At 35.2% G+C, this 13,286-nt stretch overlaps 1 pseudogene; it reads right to left on the bottom strand.

Moving 5' to 3' along the window:
• Positions 1-11,618: 11,618 nt before the first annotated feature.
• Positions 11,619-12,776, bottom strand: LOC143541415 (protein JINGUBANG-like; annotated as a pseudogene).
• Between the last annotated feature and the right edge of the window lie 510 nt (positions 12,777-13,286).

Here is a 13,286-nt window from a genome sequence, read left to right as displayed (position 1 = left end):
ATGACAGTTGAACCTGTTCAAGATGTCCTGCACATATTTGCTTTGATGAATGAAAATCCCCTCAGCCTTCTGTTGAACTTGCAATCCTAGAAAGAAGTTCATTTCTCCCATAGAACTCATGCTGTATTTGGACTTCATTACCCCTTCAAACTCCATACACATTTGTTCATTTGTAGAACCAAAGATGATGTCATCCACATACACTTGTACTAGAAGCAAGTCTGATCCCTTTCTTTTGTAGAAGAGTGTCTTGTCAATGGCTCCTCTTTTGAAACCATTTTCAAGAAGATGATTTGACAGCTCATCATACCATGCTCTAGGAGCCTGATGCAATCCACAAAGGGTTTTGTTTAATTTATACACCCTGTTTGGATACATTGGATCCTCAAAACCTGGAGGTTGAACAACATACACCTCTTCATCAATCTTTCCATTTAAAAATGCAGACTTAACATCAAGCTGGAACACTTTAATGTTCTTTGAGGCAGCATATGAAAGAAAAATCCTGATAGCTTCAAGTCTTGCAACTGGTGCAAAAACTTCCTCAAAGTCTATTCCTTCTTCTTGAAGACATCCCAGTGCTACAAGTCTAGCTTTATTCTTAATCACTAAACCCCTTTCATCTCTTTTGTTTCTGAACACCCATTTGGTTCCAATTGCATATCTGTCAAATGGCTTATCAACAAGATCCCACACATGCAGATCTCTAAATTGTGCCAATTCCTCTTGCATTGCTTCCACCCAACTATTATCTTTTAATGCTTGTGCTATGTTCTTTGGTTCCATTTGGGATAGAAAACAAAAGTAAAGACAAATGTTTGCAATTTCATAATGACTTCTTGTAACTCTTTCATGCAAATCACCAATGATGTTTTCAGAAGGATGATTCTTTTCCACATAAGGAGTTTGAACAATCATATCTGTAGACATAGTTGAGTCAAGATTTGACTCATTGAGTTCTGGTTCTTCAATGATCAAATCAGTCTCTGCATCATGAAATTCTGGTGCTTCATCATTATGTTGTCTTGAAGTAGATGCACCATTATTTTCTAAGTTCAATCTTTGAAATAGATCTTGAAATCTTGCTGTAGATGCAGCTTCTTCTTCACTTGCTTGGTTGCTTGTGTCACCCTCATTCTGAACTTGATCATTTTGTGCATCTTGATTGTCTTGATTGTTCTCAGTATGATTATGTTCAACATTATGATTGGTTTCTTGATTAGGTTCACCAATATCACATAAGGAGTTCTTCACAAAAGTATATTCCTTTTCCTTTTCAGCAACCTTCTTCCATAATTCTTCCAAGTCCAATGACTTCTTCTTTTTCTCTTCAAATTCACTGGTCTTGTAGAAAGATTCATCAAAGTCTTCAGGATAAATCTTGAAAGACCTTATTAACTTCTCATGATCAAACAGCCATGCTGCACCATCAACTGTATTGAATTGATTCTCATTAAAAATGATATCAGAAGATTCTATAACACTCAAGTGATCTTTTACATAGACTTTGTAGGCTTTTGAATGTGTAGAATATCCAACAAAGAAACAATCCAGGGACTTTGTTTGAAACTTGTTCAAATAGTCTCTAGTGTTCAGTAGAAAACATTTTCATCCAAAGGGCTTGAAAAACTTAATGTAAGGCTTTCTGTTGTGAAATATTTCATATGGAGTTTTGTTAAGCCTTTAGTTGACAAGTGTCCTGTTTTGAACATAGCAGGCTGTATTTATAGCTTCAGCCCAAAAAGTGACAGGCAGATTAGAATCTGCTAACATGGTTCTTGCAGCTTCAATAAGTGTTCTGTTTCTTCTTTCTGCTACACCATTTTGTTCAGGAGTTCTAGGAGCTGAGAATTGTTGTTTATTCCTTTTGCTTCACAAAATTCTTGCATAACTCCATTCTTGAACTCAGTGCCATTGTCACTTCTCATCATCTTGACTGTCTTATTCAACTTGTTCTCAATCATTGTTACACAACCTTTAATCAACTCTGCAGTCTCATCCTTGGTACTTAGGAAATAAACCCAAGTGTATCTTGAATAGTCATCAATGATCACCAGACAATATCTTTTCTTCCCGATACTTGGTACACTCACTGGACCAAAGAGATTCATGTGAAGTAATTCAAGTACTTGATCAATTGAGTTGATGAGTTTTGGCTTATGAGTAGATTTGTGTTGTTTTCCCTTTTGACATGAATCACAATGATCATCCAACTTGAATTCTCTTGTAGGTAAACCTATGACATGCTCATCTTTGACCAGTCTATTCATGTTCTTCAAGTTCACATGACTCAATTTCCTATGCCACAATTTTGACTCATTTCCAGTGGCTTTGGAAACAAAACATGCACCTCCTCTTGAAACAGCTTCTTTCATATTCAATTCATACAAGTTACCATTTCTTGGTGCCATCATCATAATCATTTCAGGTGGAATTACAAACTCAGGTTTTAAAATGAAACAGTGTGAATCATCAAAGCTGACTTTGTAAGCCTTATCACACATTTGTGATATGCTCAGCAGATTGTACTGAAGACCTTCAACATGAAATACATTATCAAATGAGACTTTCCCATTTCTTAAGATTCCTTTTCCAACAATCTTTCCACCATTCTCATCACTCCCAAAAGCTATTGGACCTTCATACTTCTCTTCATAATTGACAAGAGATCTCTTGTCACAAGTCATGTGCCTAGAACAACCACTATCCATATACCATATGTCACTTAGAGGAGTGGACTGTTCCTGCACATACAAAGAAAATTTGATTAGTTAAGTGATGAAGTGCAAGCCTTATCAACTTGCAGTTCATCAGATTCAGTTTCAGACACAGTTTGGGAAGTGAGTGTTGTTGGTTTAGGATCTTCATGAGCCAATTCTAAGTTGTCTGAATGATCAATTTCATAACCACACTCTCTTGGAGTTTTGACAAGTGAGGTTGGGCAGTGGTATTCATCTGAGTCAGTGGCATACTCCTTTATCACATAGTCCTTCTTCTCAGAGTAGTCTCTCACATCAGCAACTTGCTCAACCTTACTCTCTGTCTTAGGTTTCCAAAGGAAACCATGTGGTTCATATCCATGTCTTAATAGAAACTTCTCATCACCAGTGAGTTCTGTTGGTTTAATTCTAGAATGTGCATCTTTTCTTCTTGTCTTCTCACTGCTTGATGATCCTTGAGAGCTATCAGATTTGACTGATTGAGTATCTTGCTTGATTTACTGATAGTTCTTTTTGGTCAATTTCTCATTCTTCTTAGGAGATTTACTTCTTCTTGCTAGTTCGGCCACTTTCTTTTCAATCCTTGTCTCCTTTTCGGATTTCTTCTCTTCTTTGTTCATGGTTTCATTTCCACACACCTTTCCTTTTCCCAGATATTCATCATACTTCTTTTTGTACAGGACAAAGTCTTGCCCATACTTTGTTCCCTCTGGTACATGAAATGGTTTGAATTTGAATCTTTCATTACATGAATCTGTGTGGTGACCATATTCATCACACCTTTTGCACCAAACCTTGCCTTTGAATATTTCATGTTCTTTTGGTTTCTTGTATCTTTCACTTGGCTTAGGTGTCTTGACTCCTAGAGTCTTCTGATTCCATCAAAATCAATTGAAAAAGGAACAAATTCCTCAATCTTGATGTCTTGTCTTTAAAGTTTGCTTTTGACAAAGACAATCTTCTCCATAATCATAGGTTCTTCATCACTGCTTTCTCTATCCCTTGACTGTCTTTTCTCATACTCTTCCATAGTTTCCACTTCTCCAACATCCAACACCTCATGACTAGAAAAGATTAGATAAACTGGGATAAAATTTTCTGTATCAACTTTTTCAGTCACCATCTTCTTTTTGTTGTTCTACTTTATCTTACCCAAAACAGCCTTGCTTGGTGGTCTGACTGCATTGTAGTTTATCTTCCTCCTTTCACAAATATCAAAAGAAACATGTTCTCTTTTCATTTTATCATTCTGTTTCTTCAATCTTGGTGGGACTGGTGGATACTTTGGAAGTTTATCAACAGATTCAGGTTTCTTATATTTTCTTCCTCTTTCAGCAACTTTGATCTTCTTTTAAGTAATTTGATCACTCAAATCACTCAAATCATCTTGATCCAACTCAACTGAATCAAAGTCATCCTCAGAGACTTGAACTCCAATTGACTTATTCTCTTTTACTTCTTTCTTAATCACAAACTCTCCTTCTTCATTCACTTCTACCTTTTTGTACAAATCAACAAATTCTTCCTTGTCTTGAAAGACATCTCTGAATTGTTGCAAGTATGCATTTCTTTTCTCTTTGTCAACTTTTGGCATGAAGTTGTTGTTGAATGGAGGTGGTACTGTTGTGTATTTGTCTTGTTCCTTCACCTGGTTCAGTATACCATATATGTTGCCTGTTGAGATCAAATTCTTCAGAAATTCAGTTTCAACCTTTAGTCTTGTGTTTTGCACCTTTTCTTCAACCAACATCTTCTTTAATCCATCAATCTCAGTGGTGTATCTAGTTTGAGTTCTGTAAATGATCATGCAATCATCTTCAAGGCTTTTAATCTTTTCATCACTGATCAACTCACTTGCCTCATACTCATTGATGATGCTTTGTTTTCTAAAACACTCACTTTCCAGCTTGCCTACCTTTGTTTTCAATTCAATAATAAGTTCATTTAAATCAACTGTAGGAGCAGAGTGTACCTGAGATGATGATCCTTTTTCTTCCTCAATTATGGCCATGAATGCTACATTTGCTTTAGTGATATCATCTGCAATGTCCTCTTCATGATTGCTCCAATCAAAATTTCCTTCATGCTGTGTAGTCACTGCCACATTTCCTTGATTTCTAATCTGATTTTGATTTGCTGGAACAGTGTTGTTTGGAACATTTTAAGCTGCTTGAAGGTTTTGATTGTTATTCATTTGAAAACCTTGAGTCTGTTGCATACTTTGTTGTTGATTATTCATTTGAGGCTGAAAGTTGTTGAAGTTGGGGTTGTAATTGTTGTTGGGATTGAAGTTGTTAAAGTTGTTCATTTGACTGTTGTTGTTGTTGAATCTTGGCTGATTTTGTTGGTAATTTTGCTGACCTCTTTGTTGTTGATATTGATGCTGACCTCCTGGTTGTTGATTCTGGAATTGATTCATTTGAAAGTTTCTTGGTTGATTCCATTCTCTTGCAAAATGACCAGGTTGCTGACAATTGTAGCAGATTGTTTCTGACTTGTCAAATCCAATCCTGTCATTAGGACCAGAAACCAGAGACCTACCAGTTCTGTTATACAACCTTTTACTTCTCAAACCCAACATGGAAGCTTGCCACTTCAAATCCATGTCTTCCAAGTCATCTGCATCAATTTGTTCTAAATCATCTTGTACCACACTTGTGTGAATTATATTCTTTGCAACAAATGCATTATATGACTCAGTAAACATAGACAACAAAGCTTGTGTTTCATTGCTTTGACCATGTCCTGTGCCAGTATTAGGAACATTTCCACTTGGCTTGGAGGCAGAATCAGTATCATCAATAAGTTGCACATTGAACCTCTGCTGATTTCCTTGATTACTTGTGCTACCTCCAATGAAAGATTTTTGAGTAACAACATTATGTTCAGCTGGTTCTTCAATAATGGGAATTTGCTGTTGATTCTTGGTAGACAGATTTCCCATGGGTGCAATCAATGCATTTGAAACATTGAAGCAGGGTCTATCTTCCTTAATCATCTCATTCTCTATCATTTCAAGTTCTGCAGCCTGTAGAAAGCATACCACATCATCCAATTTCAATTCATTGAAATTTTGCTTCTGAAGGATGAATTTGCAAGCAGTATACCATTCTTTTGGCATTGAGTTGAGTAACTTTGTATTCAAATCAAAGTCAGTCATAACATAATCTGTTGTCCTCAACTCATTCACAATACTTAGAAAACGTTCTAGTATTGATTTCAATCTTTCTCCATCCCTATACTTGAACCTTTCCAACTGTTGCTTCAATCTTTGCTTCTTTATGTTCTTTAGTTCAGTATTCCCTTCATACATTTCAAGGATGGCATCATACATTTGCTTGGCAGTTGTGTGATGAGCCACCTTGGTCAGAATCTCCCAAGACAAACCTAGCTTAATCATAGCTAAGGCTTTGTCATCCACCTTTCTCATTTTTTCTCTTACAGCAGCAGTTGCAGTAGCATTTGCACCTTCTTCAACAGCAGTTTGTGGACCATTCTTGATGGAGTTCCACATATCAATATCATTGTAGCATACGGCTGCTTCAAAGAGTATTTTCCATTTGATAAAGTTTTCCTGTCCATACAACCTTGGTATCTTGTTAGTAGACACCTCTTGTTCCTCATATCCAGACATTTTAAGAAATTAAAAATCAGTTTCCTTAAAAAAAATTTCAAAATAATCAGATCTGAAAACAGAATGCTCAGATCTGATGTGTCTGATGTGATTAGAACAAGATTTAGATATAAAGATTAGAACTTTAATTGAAATAAGGAAGAGAAAACACCGGTAGATTGTAGATCTGGAAGAAAAATGAAAAACAGGGCTGCTAACGTCACAAATCAATGGAACAGAGGTCTGCTTACGTCATTCTTCTTTAAATCTTCAATCAGCAACAATCTTTCTAAAATAGCAGTAACAAGCTATGATACCACTTGTCGGTCCCCTCGATTTCACCTGGATCTTAATTAATCATATCATAACTCACACAGATTGATGTGTCGACAAGAGAGTTAATGACGGGTTGCTATATTTAGAAAGATATCCGTTTGTTAAAGGCAGAATCAATAACAAACATACGGTTGCAATGAATAATCAAAGGTAGAAAGCACACTTAAGATTCACTCAAAAGATTTCCATTTATATAATATTAATCATACAAAAGGATAATCGATTTAGGGTTTTTCTAGGAATCCTAAGACAGCCGTCACACAATATTCTCTCAATTAATTGTGTCGGTCTTATCCGTATTGTGCTCTCTTAGGCGGCGTGCCCTAAATATTCTATTTATAGGCCTGCCAACCTAGGACAGCTATCATTCCTTCTAGAAACCCTAAATACAGTCATACATATTCAAATTACATATTCAAAATAAACTAAGTGTAAAACAAGTCTTCCGGGTAGGCTTTGCATCAATCTTGTCTTTCCGAGTATGCTCTGTCATCCTTCATAACTTGGTAACATAGAAGTGTGCTCGGGATCAGTTTCCGGGTAGACTTTACTTAAAGAGTATTTTACTAAGTAAAATACTCACCGAGTAGACTTCAGTCTTCTAGAATTTGCCAGACTTTTCCCGACAACTCCTTACGAGCAACCTTGTTCTTCAATGATCCATTTCAGCTCTTTGCTATAAAAATAACTTATTAGCAAAGTGTACTCGGGAGTACTGTTCCTTGCTCGAGCTGAACCTTACTCGATATTACTTAGAGATATTCCTTTAGATTATCAAGCATACTTGGATCATACTTATTAATGAATACCTTGCCCGGTCTTCCAATCACTTGACTTCTTGGACTTGGTTAACCAAACCTTACTCGGAAGAGTAATATACTTGGTTCTAAAGAACAGACTTGCTTGATAAAGTGAACCTTGACCGGATTTACATAAACTAGTGAACCCTACTCGGAAACACACTAATTTGCAAACCATGCTCGGATAACCACTTAAGAAGACTATTTGAAGTAAACCTTGCCCGGTAGGCAAAATATCGTACTCGCTCAAATAAAAGCTTGCTCGGAGGTCTAAGGTGTGCTCGGATCTATTACTTAGCAAATTCAGAGGAGGTTGAGAAGATTCCAATCTTCCATGTACTTCATTTAGATCAGATCTTTGACTCAACAATCTCCCATTAGGTCAATTTCTTGACCCAACAATTTGGGTCATCGTAAGGATAAGATTTTATATGGAATTATTCTCACGACATGTTGCTACATATGGAAGACAAGGAATGAAACTATTTGTTCGTAAGAAGAGGCAAATCCCTCCAGAGCATTTGTGGATATAAAATCTTTAAGGTAGTTCTGGATTAGAAGTCGTTCAGTTTTTAAAAGTATTTTGTGAAAATATTGATGTAATTTCAGGTTATAATTTTTTACTTTTTTTTGTTGTCACCTCTAGCTTCTTGATAGTTGTGCTTAATAAAAGTTGTCGTTCTAAAAATTAGTAAGTAATTTCAATCAAGGAATACAAAGTAATTTCAGAGTCATAAACACCACTAGAGAATGGGTTGAGTTGATACAAAATTTTGTGTCGGAATTTCCCACACGTTTCCGATGAAATTAGTTGGTTTGAGTTTAAAATAATTAAAAACAATCTAAAGGAAGAGCCCATAAAAAGAAAGAGAATTAAAATGGTACGTGGGAATTAAATCTTTGTTGAAGCTAAATCGTTTTGTTTTGGCCATAATGAAAAACACGTATACTTCTTGAACATTAACATAAGTTACCTTTTTGTAGTATTAATAACGTCAACTACCTGGACGCAACATGCTTATATTATGTGTATATGTATACACTTATTTATCATTTACAACATACCGTTACATGATTATATGCTATTGGAAAAATAAAATAATTGACAACTTGGTCCGGCGGTGGATATTAGCAATATCTTGGATCGTTATCTGTGTATTTACTTGCCTATAAAATTAACCAAGTTGAAACTCCACATATATGACATACATCATTAAAGCCACTATATTCTATATTGTAATAAGCCATGTTTAACTTAATATCATCTATGACACATGAATTAGAATATGACATGCGGTTTCGTATAAAATATCTAAATGTATTAATGATTAAAGTTACACCAAAAGCATGGTGATCACTAATATTTTATTTTTTAAATTTTGATCTAAAACATGAGTTTCTAAAATTTATAAAATTAAACCGATGAACACACAAACCCATCAATTCAACCCGATCACGATTCGCTTAGCTAAATAATTTTGTGGGTTCATCCCGAACTCATATATAGTGGACCCAACCCAAAATCTGTGGTTAGGTTCGTGTAGTGATCTCATGCTAACGCGAATGTGGTATGAAGGATGTTATTGTAACAACTTAGACAAATTTTACAATGGTCATAAACATAAAAGATGTTGGGTTCATAAAAAATGTCCAACATCAACTATGGCCAACATGTTCATAAAAAGGATGTTATCGATAAGATGATAACCCGATAATTTAGTGTGCTTGGGCAATTCGGCATGAGCTAGTAATATCATAACATGTGACCTTAAAAAAGCTTAAACTTTGTACTAAAACCAAATCCGTAAGCTCCCTATTTAAAATGAATAATAATGGTTGTTATTAGCGGTTAAATACAAGTTCTTTCGTAGATTAACACACATACGACAAAGATGTATGTGTTTAACTTACGTGTTATATATCTGTCTTGAATCCAAATAATCCTTATATATCAACACGGTTATAGCATGGTCCTTGATAAAGATTCTCCATCTCTTTTACTAATTAATAAACTAATCAAATTGCCATATTTTATAAAGTAAACAACTTGAAATTTTAAAAGTATATATCGAGGTTCTATCTCAAAGAAAAATAACCAAAAGATGAAGGTTCATGTACGCCAACGAAAAACTTTTATTAATATTTTATTATAAATTATAAATATAAAAATAGGACAGATCCTGCTAATCGTTGAAGACGGGGGAAATCAACTTAATTAATCTGGGGTTAACAAAAGTTTTGTTTGTCATAATCTAATTCAATTTGTACTTTACCAACTTGCATTTATGGTATTTTGACTATTTCTCTTGACATATAAAGCTATTTTTAAACAAAATGATTAGGTGATTAGTATATAAAATAGGAGGTAAATAGTTCACTTCACACATCCTTATGGAGTGTTAGATTTAAGGGAAAATTCTTAAAATAGCCTTTTTTAAGAGAGAGAAAGAGATAAATGACTCATATTTCTTATACATTCCCAAAATGGCCCATAAAATTTGGACTGAGAAGACGAGATCTGGAAAAATCTTTAAGCAAATAGAATTCTGACAAGTGTCAAAATCTGACGGTATTTTTAAAAATATTGGGGACTAGTTTATATTTTCCATTAAATGTTCTTATAAAAGACAGTTTTTTCCGACGGTTTAATAATGTTTCTTAACAAATCCCTCAACTTCCAAAAACTTTGAAAATTGTGCCTTCAAACAAAGTCTTTCAAGACACATTTCGGATGAATTTGTACCAAGAAGTCCATCAATTTATAAATATTGAGGGACCCGTCCATATTTTTTAACTAAAACTTATTTTACAAAGTTTTCTTGCTAGACAGATTATTTAGGTTTCTTATCTAACCCCTAAAAATTTTAAACACATGGAAAAATGTGTCATTTAATTTTGTCTTTCAAGACACTTGTTTGGTAAATTTGAACTAAGGGGATCATATTTTTGAAAATATTGAGGCTCTTGTCCATATTTATTCACTAAATCTTAATATTAAAAGTTGTCTTGACAAACGGTTTATTAAAGATTCTTATCTGAACCCTACAAATTTTGAACTCACAGAAAAATGTGCCTTACAAATTTGTCTTTCAAGACATATCTTTTTAATTTGTATTAAGGAGACGATTATGTAGTATAATCTTACGTGTCCGTCCATATTACTTTATATGTATCATCTTCCTCAATCCTCAATAATTCATTCACATCTATCTTCATCAACTCTAATTCCCTAAGTCTTAAATCAAATCATGAAGTTTAAGAGGGGTGATCAAGTGGAGGTTATGGATATGGGTCCCGGGTTCATTTGAAGCAAGACTAACACCTCCTCGTTTATAGTTTATTGGAACATAATCATACCTTCCGTTACCGGTTTGTCAATTACCACCATAACAAACACCAACATTATCAAATTCCATGGAAGTTAAGGTTTAGGGTGGTATGAGAGGATGGTTTATGGTGGTATGAAGTAGAAGAAGAAGAAGATCTCATGTATCTTATTTGGACGATCGTGCTGGAATAGACGGAATCTCATAATATATTGTCGGTGTAGACGGATTATAAATAAATTTTGAATGTGTGGACTAGATTTCAACACATAAGAAATAAAATATAGCTTGTCTTCTTGGTATAAATTCACCCTAAATGCGTCTTGAAAGACTGAGTTTGATGACATAATTTTCAAAGTTTTTGGAAGTAGAGGGGACTTGTTAGGAAACATTATTTAACCGTCGGAAAAGATTGTCTTTTATAAGAACATTTAATGGAAAATATGGACTGGTCCCCCAATATTTTTAAAAAACCGTCGAATTTTGACATTTGTCATAATTCTATTGGCCTAAAGATTTTTTGAGATCTTGTCTCCTCAGTCCAAATTCAATGGCATTTTGAAAATATGTAAGGAATAAAGGCTATTTACCTCTTTCTCTCTTTAAAATGGCCATTTTGAGAATTTTCCCTAGATTTAATTACCTCATATTATAGTGCAATTGGCATGTGTTTTTCATAAACTTTATGATTTAACATAACATGTTTCTTTTTAATTAGTTGTACTTGTTAAAACTAAAAAGTATATGCTTTGAATAATATTTTAAAGTGATAAAACTAATTATGTGCCATACAAAATTACAAATATACAACATGTAAACATACATCAGCAAATTTAAACCAACAAACTATTTAATAAAAGAAAAAAATGTTTCTTTTATCACACATTTAATCCCTTAATTGTAATGAGCCTAATAACTCCATTAGGGCATTCACTAAACACCCGTATGTTAGATTTATAACCGGTCTCGTCTGTAGCTTGACCCAGATCCGCCACCAATGATCGGACGGGTGTTTCATACCCGTCCAACACCTTCAAACAATAATATTTACCATCATCACATTGCCAAATCCTAACCGTCCAATCAGCAGATCCACTAAACAAAAAGTTAGAGACGCTGGTCAAACAAAGTACCGCCTTCAAATGGCCACGTAATATCCCAGTCAGCACCACATGGTCACTTCCATTTCCCCGGTCCCACACTAAAATTGCCCCGTCACTTCCACCCGAAAGTAACACCGACAACAAAATAGTGTAGAATTATTAGTGTAAAATGTAACAGAAGTAACATTTTCACTTAAAAATAAAAATAAAACATGAACCATCGTCGTTTAGAGCCAACGCGTTCACGCCAGACTTGTGTTTCTCCAATGTGGCAATGAGCCTATATTTCCTTAAACCTTTTCCCCATTAATCCTGCGGTCGGCTGATCCGGTGAATATAGTACCATCCTTGGCTACAACCACCGCGTTAATGGCATCGTCATGCGCTTTAACACTCTCCATGCATCGTAAATCAGACGTCCTCCAAATTTTTAAACATTTATCCCAAGAAGCCGAACACATTAACTCATCAGTAATAACCGCGAGTCCAGAAACTGCATCGTGGTGCTCGATCCATAGCTTCTTCCTGTGCCGTCTCACATTGACGTAGTTTTTCGGTAAAACCGAACGAAGCAACCGGTCTTCTAACCCCGGGAGCGTTGCAATGCGTTTATGACTATTGTTTTTTGTTAGTTTCCATACTCGTATCTTGTTATCTTGATGTGCTGTGTATATGAGTGTGTTATTAAAAGCAATGGACTTAATGGATCCTGAAGAGGATCTGGTAATGCTAAAGGTGTCGAGTAGAGTAAATGATGAGGTGTTTATTACGTGGATTTGGTTTTCGGTGGCCGCGTAGAGGAGGTGGTTGTATAAGGAAAGGAGTTTGACGTCTGAGGTGGTTAGTGGAAGGTTAGAGACTGTTAGGGTTAGGGTTATGGTTCAAGTGGTGGTTGTAATGTTGGTGGTTGAGTCTGATAATGGTGGTGGCGGTGGTGGTGGTTGGTTGTCACTTGTGGTGGTGAATATTGATAGGAGTGGCCGGAGATTCATGTTGGTGTGTTTGAAACTTTGAATAAAACAGTACTGGATCTTGGATATAAAGACTTGTCAAAATGGATAATAATAAATTATTAGATGAATTAAAGTTTTATTATATTATAGTCTTTTTGAAATATTAAAGTTTGGATTATAAATGAAGAAACGTGGATCTACTCACTGGTAGCAGATCTACTTTCCTCGGGTGTGATTATACTATTTCACCGATGGTTCTTCTGGATCAATGTTCTTCCACCTACAAAATGAACAGCGCCGTTACTTACCCCTCAGAAAGGGACAGAGGGGTCCTCTTTGGGGTAACCCTCCGGCGTGAGAATAAGTATGTGTAGGAGAAGATAATAATGTGTGAGTAAGGGAATTGGGAGAGTATTGCTTAATAGCTGAATACTT

The sequence above is a fragment of the Bidens hawaiensis genome, unplaced genomic scaffold, assembly GCF_021521415.1.
Source record: "Bidens hawaiensis isolate Kalapana, Puna unplaced genomic scaffold, B.hawaiensis_p1.1 tig00000820_1, whole genome shotgun sequence".
Classification (NCBI taxonomy): Eukaryota; Viridiplantae; Streptophyta; class Magnoliopsida; order Asterales; family Asteraceae; genus Bidens; species Bidens hawaiensis.
This window is presented reverse-complemented; position numbering and strand designations above follow the sequence as displayed.